The sequence below is a fragment of the Notolepis coatsorum genome (genome assembly GCF_963971535.1).
Source record: "Notolepis coatsorum genome assembly, chromosome: 3".
Classification (NCBI taxonomy): Eukaryota; Metazoa; Chordata; class Actinopteri; order Aulopiformes; family Paralepididae; genus Notolepis; species Notolepis coatsorum.
Window position 1 is genome coordinate 203,208,699 of NC_140167.1, and position 9,284 is coordinate 203,217,982.

Here is a 9,284-nt window from a genome sequence, read left to right on the forward strand (position 1 = left end):
GAAGATGTGTCTGCCCTTAATAAAACCTGTTTGCCCCTCAGATATCATTCCCAGGAGCACCCCCTCCAAGCGAGAGGCCAGTAGTTTTGCCAGCACCTTTACATGGACGTCGAGGAGAGACCAGGGTCTAAATCAGGGAGGGGCAAGTGGCGCCTCACAGACACTCTATTCGGCCCCAGGTCAATATTAAAAATATATATATTAAAATAAAAATAGGTTGGCAGTCGACTACGGCTCCTTTCGATCGATTAGTCGACTAATAGGGGTCAGTCCTAGTGTGGACATATTCAACGCTGTTGAAAGTGCCGTGCAGCAATATGGGGGGTTTGATAAACTGTCGGCTGTTGTTACCGATGGAGCACCCACAATGAAAGGGAAACACAGGATTCGCCGGGCTTCTAAGGCAGAGTGGCGTTGAGTGTCCAATGCGGCACTGCATTATACATCAAGTAAGCGTGCGCGCCACACAAATGAACCGTTATTTCATCTGATGCAGATCGCATGCACAAACATTGAAGTTGACATTCCTTCTATTGTGCGCCAACAGGAGAGACCACAAGTGTCTCATTAAAGACAGAACCATTATTGACCCACTGTGGGGGAGGGTGAATGTCATGCCAGTTTGATAAAGGGTCAATGGGAGGCATGTAGAATTGGACAAAAAGGAATTCATTATGAGTATTGCACTTGGCTACTTGTTTATAGTAGGTGCTACGTGATTTCATAAAGTTGAAATAAGGTCAAATTCCACCTGCAAGACCAGTCGCTGTTTAAAAAGTTCGGGAGAAGGGTTTGAAGAATAGTTATGGTCTATTTGAAGTATCTTAGATGTGAGCTCTTGGAGCTTAGCTTTGTGTACTTTGTTCGAGTGAGCCGAGTAAGATGGTTTGCCCTCTAAGAAACGCCTTCAATGTTTCCCATAGTAAGGAAAAGGAGGTGGAATCATTCTGATTTGTAACAAGAAAATCATCAATAGATTTTGAAATAAATTCACAGAACTTTTGATCAGATAGGAGGGGATTCAATCTCCAGAGCCGGGGGGGGTTCCGTTTTGAGAGGAAAATCTAATATCTAGGGTCAAAAGGGCGTGATCTGAGATGACGATACTTAAAAATCATCAATTCTAGAATAAGAGTGGTGTACTTGGGAGAAGGAAAATTCTTTGGCTGTAGGATTGCGGGTAGGGTACAATCACAGTTTAATTTATCCTTTTACATCGCATTACATTCCTTTTAAAACAATCAAATAACCACCGTAAGAGATATGGCCTCATATCGGGTCCATTAAACCTTGTTGCGTATTCCTTCTCTCACACTGAACCGTCAACAAAAGAAAGTGACAGCGATAAAAACACTGTTGCCTCGCAACACAGCGACATGGATTTACATAAATTAAAGTCACATACACACAGGCTTCCATCAATTCAAATAACAAAAGGTTCTGGATATTCCTAAACACAAATATTACGCAGGTAATTACTCAAAATAAACCATTCTTGGGGTTATTCACACATAGTATCTAGGTAGTGTTCTATTGATTTATGAGTGAGTACATAGTATTCTAATATTTTATGAGTACATAGTATCTAGTATTCTAATGTTTTATGAGTACATAGTATATAGGTAGTATTCTAATGTTTTATGAGTACAAAGTATCTAGGTAGTTTTCCTAATGTTTTATGGAGTTGGGGTGTACAGGTTGTGTTCTTTCCAACCTGCATAATGGCGCCCATATTCTCTCCTTGGTCTTCAGTCCCGACTCTACTCAGCTCATCCTCCAGAGAGGAGATCTTACTCTGGAGGATCTCCGTCTGTCCAGCCAGAAGATCCTGACAAGAGAAAATCAGTAAAAAGAAAAGACAAACTATTGACCAAAATACGATAAGACTGTAACTGATCCAATATGTTGGGACTGTTTTTACCCATCGCAATAATAAATCACCCTAGAAATGGCTTAGGAGTTTGCTCCGACCTTGTATTTGGGTGTCAATAGGCTTTGCTCCGACCTCATCTTTGAGTGTTAGCAGGCTCTGCTCTGACCTTATGCACTGTGGCCTGGTTGAGTTGTGACTCTACTCTCACCTTATGCACTGTGGCCTGGTTGAGTTGTGACTCTACTCTCACCTTATGCACTGTGGCCTGGTTGAGTTGTGACTCTACTCAACTTGTGTGATGTGACCTGGTTGAGTTGTGACTCTCTCACCTTGTGTGATGTGGCCTGGTTGAGTTGTGACTCTCTCACCTTGTGTGATGTGGCCTGGTTCGAGACTCTAGAAGGCTCTACTCTCACCTTGTGTGATGTGGCCTGGTTGAGTTGTGACTCTCTCACCTTGTGTGATGTGGCCTGGTTCGAGACTCTAGAAGGCTCTACTCTCACCTTGTGATGTGGCCTGGTTCGAGAGTCTAGAAGGCTCTACTCTCACCTTGTGTGATGTGGCCTGGTTCGAGACTCTAGAAGGCTCTACTCTCACCTTGTGTGATGTGACCTGGTTGAGTTGTGATTCTACTCTCACCTTGTGTGATGTGGCCTGGTTCGAGACTCTAGAAGGCTCTACTCTCACCTTGTGTGATGTGGCCTGGTTCGAGACTCTAGAAGGCTCTACTCTCACCTTGTGTGATGTGGCCTGGTTCGAGACTCTAGAAGGCTCTACTCTCACCTTGTGTGATGTGACCTGGTTGAGTTGCGACTCAAGAAGACTGCTCCTGCTGCTCCACTCCTCCCTGGCAGACGCCTGCGCCTCCCACAGCCGCCCGTGCTCAGCCTCCGCATGGATGAGTTGACTGCACAACTCCCTCATCTGACACACACCAGAAACCGTTAAAGGGCATCAAATTCTTTTTTTCTGTGATAATTTTACAATACTGAATAAAAGAAGCATCCACACACTCAAATGTATGAGTTTTTTTTTCTTTTTTATACAAGCGTTCCTCAAGAGACTCCTAAGCATGAACAGCTGTATAGAAGACCGACACTTGGTTATTTATCAAAATTCTGTTAATTATTGGTACATTTTCAGTTAGTTAATTATTGAATTTCAGTTAGTTGATTATTGAATTTCAGTTAGTTATTCATCAAATTTCAGTTAGTTATTGAATATCAGTTGGTTATTTGTTGAATAGGTATATTGCAGGTGTGCAAATACATTTTTCATTCCAACACATTTGGGTGCAAGAGCTCAAACATTGTATGGCCTCATGAAGTCAGAGCCCCATTCATTGTCTATGGAGGAGCATCAGATTTTACATCCCAGTGAAATCACAGATTGCCGGGTTCCCTCTCTTCTAGCTTTAGAAGAGTGGTGTGTTCACAAATACTGACTGAACTGTCCTGAGACACAGGAAGAACATACTGTAATAAATGTAGTGCGTGTTAGTGATTGTTTACGTTGGCAGAGAGAGTTCCATTTTCCTCTGTCAACTGGTCAACTTTCCGCTCCATTTGAGAGTTGGAGGTCTTCAACTGCTGGTGCTGGTTGATGACCTCATGGAGACGGCTTTGCAATCTAGGAGACAAACAGTTAACTTATACCAGATTCACCAAACAGACAAAGACGGTTACATCTACAGGTACACTGCATGCCTGTCCATCTCTTGCCGTATCTTTCCGCATTCCTTTTGTTTGTCAGTCTTACATACATTCTTACATGTACAACCCCCTCCAATGTACAGTCATTTACCTAGTATGGTTTTGTCAATAGTTCAATGTACAATTGTGTTTGTTTGTACAGTGTCTCCTCCCCCCCCCCCTCAATGTACAGTGTTACTTGTTTATACAGTGTGCCCCCCGCCCCCCCCCCCCAACCACCTCCAATGTAAATTACCCAGTATGGTTGTCAATATCCCAATGTACCCAACCCCCCCCACCCAACCTCCTCCAATGTACAGTTTCTACGTCAAATGTATATACTCCCTTTTCTTGACTCCTTCTGTATCACAAAAAGTACTGTATTTGCAAATCTGGTATGTCATAAATGTATAGATGTAGCAGTACTGACTATCTGTATGTCATGTATGTCATATATGTCTATATGAATTGAAAATGGGGGACCCTGATGGAAACAAGACAAACGTCTTTCTCAGGTCTGCATCCCCTTAACAATTGTATGTATTGAGCCGTACTGTATTGTACCCATTCTGCAATCTGTTAAATAAAGTTCTCATTCATTCACATTACTTTACTAGATTTCAATGTAGGAGTTCATCAAACCTGCTCTCAGGACTGGATTACACTACATCTTCCTCAAACCTACAATTATAAACTCAGAAAGACTGCTTTTAGATTTTGTGCTGCCGACTCATGGAATAAACTACAGAGCACTTAAATATAGACTCCCTGGTGACACTGGGACATTTATATAAATATATTTATCTTTTAAAGGACTTTACATCTTAATGTGTTTTAATGTAATAGTTTTAACCAATGCTAATATTTGTGTCTTATCATCCAATTTATCTTTGTTATTTTATATTGCTTTCTGCCTATTGTAATCTCGATCGAGGGTCCGCCCTCAGAGGATCTAAATCAGTGGTGTCAAACTTTAATACAGTGGGCCGAAATTAAAACTGGGACAAAGTCGCAGGCCAGACTAAATATTGAAGAATTGAACATGTGTTCCCTTAACTGCAGATTTATAATGAGTATGAGTTAAATATAGGTTTTTCATATGGAAACAAACTTAAGTGTTTATTATTATAAACACAAGTAACATTTTAAATAAAGATATCAGTGGCATTAGTCTCTTTTTTTATTTAAATTTAAACCAAATTAAATGATTATGCCCTCTCCATCTGTAGCCTTAAGTTAATTTTCAATAGAAACCTTTTTAACAGGCAACAAGAAAAATGTATAAAAAGATTATAGGCCATGGCTTAGCGTAGCAAGAAAAAAAACACATCACACTAGAGCATTCTGGGATTTGTAGCATTAACGGCGCAAGAGTTGATTTTTCTTCTGCATTTGATATCATCTCGCGGGCCAAATATAATTACACCGCAGGCCTTGCGTTTGATACCTGATCTAAATAAAGGATGAACGATTGAAACATTGTAATAAATAAAATACAAAATAAATACTATTAAAAAAAACTCCTTCCTTACGCCTGGTTCTTGTCCAGCAACTCCTGCAGCTCTTGCCCCGCGCCCTGCTCCTTCTCACACTGGTCCCGAGTCAGCTTCTCCAATCGATAGCTCAGCTCTCTGATCTGGGAATCTGTTCAAACACAGGAACAAATAGTATGACCTCCTGCCTCCCAATGGCACTCTTTGTACATCTGCAAAAAGAATCACATCATTAGCATGTCTTGTACAGTGAGCCTTCCTGGGCCCCGTTCCTCGTACCTGGCTAACTGAGTTAGCCGGATAATTCTCAGGATAGCTCGACTTAAGCCAGACCTTTCCCCGATGTCGGATTGTCTAAATCACTATGGCCACACCCTCGCAAAGAAATGCCAGTTCGCTTCCTGAAATAATTCTCAGTCTAGATCCCATTATACCATTCTGAATTATATTTTTGTGCTTAGTTTTTCTAGAGGGGGCTTTTGAAATGTAAAATAATATACCTAAAATGCTGATAATAAATCATATTCACCCTATAGATTTACTTTGTCCTAAATAATGCACGTCATAGTTATACGGATGCGTCGCGACACACACACTATGTGGTTATTTTAATACCGGAGTATTGCAAATGTGAATCCCAAGGGGATATTTTTAATTAATGAAACCCATCAGGCGTTTGGCTCAGATTAGTTTCATATTCTTCACTGTTGATGTATTTGCTTAAAGGAGTGCCCGGATTGTGTTTCATTCAAGAATAAATTGAAGCGTCTTTATGCGTGGACTGTGGATTATGAATTACTCTGAATCTGTGGATTGTTGAATTGTATCACCGTCACTCACGTTATTGTGATATTGTAACTGGGATTAAAATGTCTGATGATGCGCTGTTTGACCGATTTGAGAAATTGAATGAGCCTTTGACATTTTGATGAATGAATGAGAAAATGCATTAACACTTTCAGCGCCATTTCTCGTTTTTTTTTTTTATAGGTGGTTGCATGCCACTCACGAGATTTCTCGGAATTAAATTTTTTTTTGCGATCTGAAAAATTATTGCATCACCCGAGCCTACCCGAGTATAGCCGAGGGGTGCCGGCGATCACTGTGGAAAAAAGCGCCCCCTGTCGTCTCCCAGATGACATAAGTGATTTTGGAATGGACTCAATGAAAATGAACATGGGGAAAAAAATCCGGTACTCCACATTTTCCAGTTCACTGATCCAGCCGGGGTTACTAGAGTTCATTCTGGAGCCTCAGATCCCCGCGGATCATGGAGTTCTACTGTATCGCGTTGGATCCATACACGTATCGATTTTTTCAAATGGTGATCAGGAATTGGAATATACCAGTTGGATACCATCTGATGTCAGGTAAGGACTCTATGTTATCAGTGGTAGGATAATCAGAGTAAGTTTGATGAAGTTATAAGCTGTTTTGTGAAATGTCTTTCGGTTTCACTGTAAAAGTCCGTGAGGAAATCAACGGAGCGATTATCAGTGCGCGGCCGTAATGTGCGTGCGTGCATGTATAATATTGATCATCTAGCGTTTATTTGCAAACGATTCATAAAAAAGGTAGACGAATATCAACGTTGTGGAATATTCCACTAAAAGACGATTTTCATAGAATGCTCCAGAATTAGCTGTTTTTTATATCAAAACGGGGGCTTTTCTAACTGCTCTGAAACGGCAACGATGCGATAAAAAAACAATCTGCCTTCACAGCACTGACTGGAAAATAGTCTTTGATAATGCGATGGGCAGATTAGACACATAGCCATAATTTAAAACATAGATTAGGCGATATTAACGTTAACATTGGCGCCGATGGTGGCATTCAAGCGGTAAAACGGAAAACCAGGCGTGGCGCTGAAAGTGTTAAGCACCGTTATCTGATGATGCACATGAGGCGTCACTTGTATAAACCATATGGAAGATGTCCGAAACAGATTAAAACCTGATTAATAGTGAAACTGTATAGCCTCCGACACGTTATTTCGGGGGTCACGCCTATATGATACCCAAGACGAGCGCATACAGTACAGATATCCTCATAAGTATCTATTAATTCGCATCAATTAGATACTCTTTGGGCTCGTTTGTATCTACTTATTCTGAAAGAGTTGAACTATTATTTTTGCTAGCAAGATCTCATTAGATTATTCATTCCATTAAGCCTACTGCCAGCAGGCACATTTAAATAAATATAATCTGATTGATTGGGGTAATGAGGGACTCAACATTAGCCTATAGATTATGCATTTAACTTGTCGGCGAGGCTATTGAGCCGTACTGTATTGTACCCATTCTGCAATCCGTTAATAAAGTTATCAATCAATCAATGCAGTTAGAAAATCAGGATTTCAGTGATCGACACCTGCTGTCTTTTCAGGTGCCGTGCGCACTTATCCTGAGCATCAAGTCTGGTTTGAATTAACGAGACTGAATCAGTGTTCGAGGAACAGGGAAAGCCTGGATTCAAACATCGGGTTAATTGAATCTGGATAATGGGATTTTTGATGGATTTAGTTGAACCAGGTACGGGGAATAGAAAATAAATAAAATGTTATTACTTGCTTGGGTAAATAAAGGTTATAGAAATGTTTTTTTTTTAAATAAAAATATTTTCCGATATCACATTTTAATGCCAATATCGGTAGGCCGATAATATCGGACATCCCTATTATTTACCCTTCTATGTGAGAAGAGTCCATTGTTTCTTTCTATGAGAAGAGTCAGTTATTTACCCGTCTGTTCCAGAAGAGTCATGTATTTACCTTTCTGTTCCGGAAGAGTCTGTTATTTACCTTTGTGTTCCAGAAGAGTCAGTGAGCTGTTCAACTCTTTCTCCATGCTATCATGGGCCTCTGCGTCTTGGATCATCTGCCTCTTCATCCTCCTCATCCGGAAATGAGGAGTGTTCATAACATCCTGAAGAGGAGAGCTGCGCAGGAGAGGTCAAAGGTCAGTCACTGTCATGGTCTGATCGTCCTGGCCCATCCCATCCTCTCGCATATAGTCTACGGTCTGATGTATATGGTAATAAATGTATGGAGAGTAGGGATGTCCCGATCCGATCACGTGATCGGAGATCGGGCTGAGTGTGATTTTCAGAAGTTCGGAATCGGGATTTCTTAACAAATTATTTGTAAAACTAGACTAAATAGTTTATAGTCTTGAATTATTCTGCACTAAGCAAATTTTATTTAATTATTTTAAGACTGAATGTGAAGCGTGTCAAATGCCCCCGATGCATGTGTTGTGCTGGATTATGTCGTGGACCAGATGACGATCAAACAATTGGAATATTCTTTTTGGAATAAGCCCGATCTAAGGTAAGGAACATCTGTGACGTCAATTCCAGCTTGATCCTGCAATGTTTTAATTTCGATCCAGCTGATCAGCTTGTGTAGTGTTCACAACGAATGCCGTTACTGGCAATCAAAGCATTAGAAACGACGCCCCCCCCCCCCCCTCATGCATTCATGATGAAACATAATACCCATTATATACATAGTAGCGTGTCCAACGCCAATGCTTTTAGTAGAATTCACGACGCGCCCTTTATCTCAGCCTCCCAGGAATTAGCCCGGATCATTCCAAAACGATACTTATATTCACCACGGGATAACGCGTGAACGTAATCATAAAAAAAATTATTATTTTTTGCATCTTGGACAGAAGATAGTTACTGTCAAACGACCATAGTATGCATCCATAGCTATAATATAGAATATAGATATAGGTCTACAAACAAGGTGACGCACTCCTATCTTTTAAAGCGTGGCCTAGCTACCGTCTATTGTACTACATGTATGGAGTGACACGTATAGTCTACTGTCTAGTACTAAATGTATGGAGTGTGATACGTATATAATACGATCTATTGTTTGAAGTTGGAGGGCAGTTATCCTTTCTATTCATTTCACAATCCTCTTCCCAGTGTCTCAGATTCATGTCATCACAGTAAAAGTAACTAATTAAAACAGTAAAACACACGTCAGTTCAAGTGGTTTCCCGACAGTGTCCCTTAGGTGGCGTGTAGTGTGTGGCGTTAGCCGATGGAGGGGGTGGTGTGTAGTGTGTGGCGTTACCTGACAGAGGGGGTGGTGTGTAGTGTGTGGCGCTACCTGACGGAGGGGGTGGTGTGTAGTGTGTGGCGCTACCTGACGGAGGGGGTGGTGTGTAGTGTGTGGCGTTACCTGACAGAGGGGGTGGTGTGTAGTAT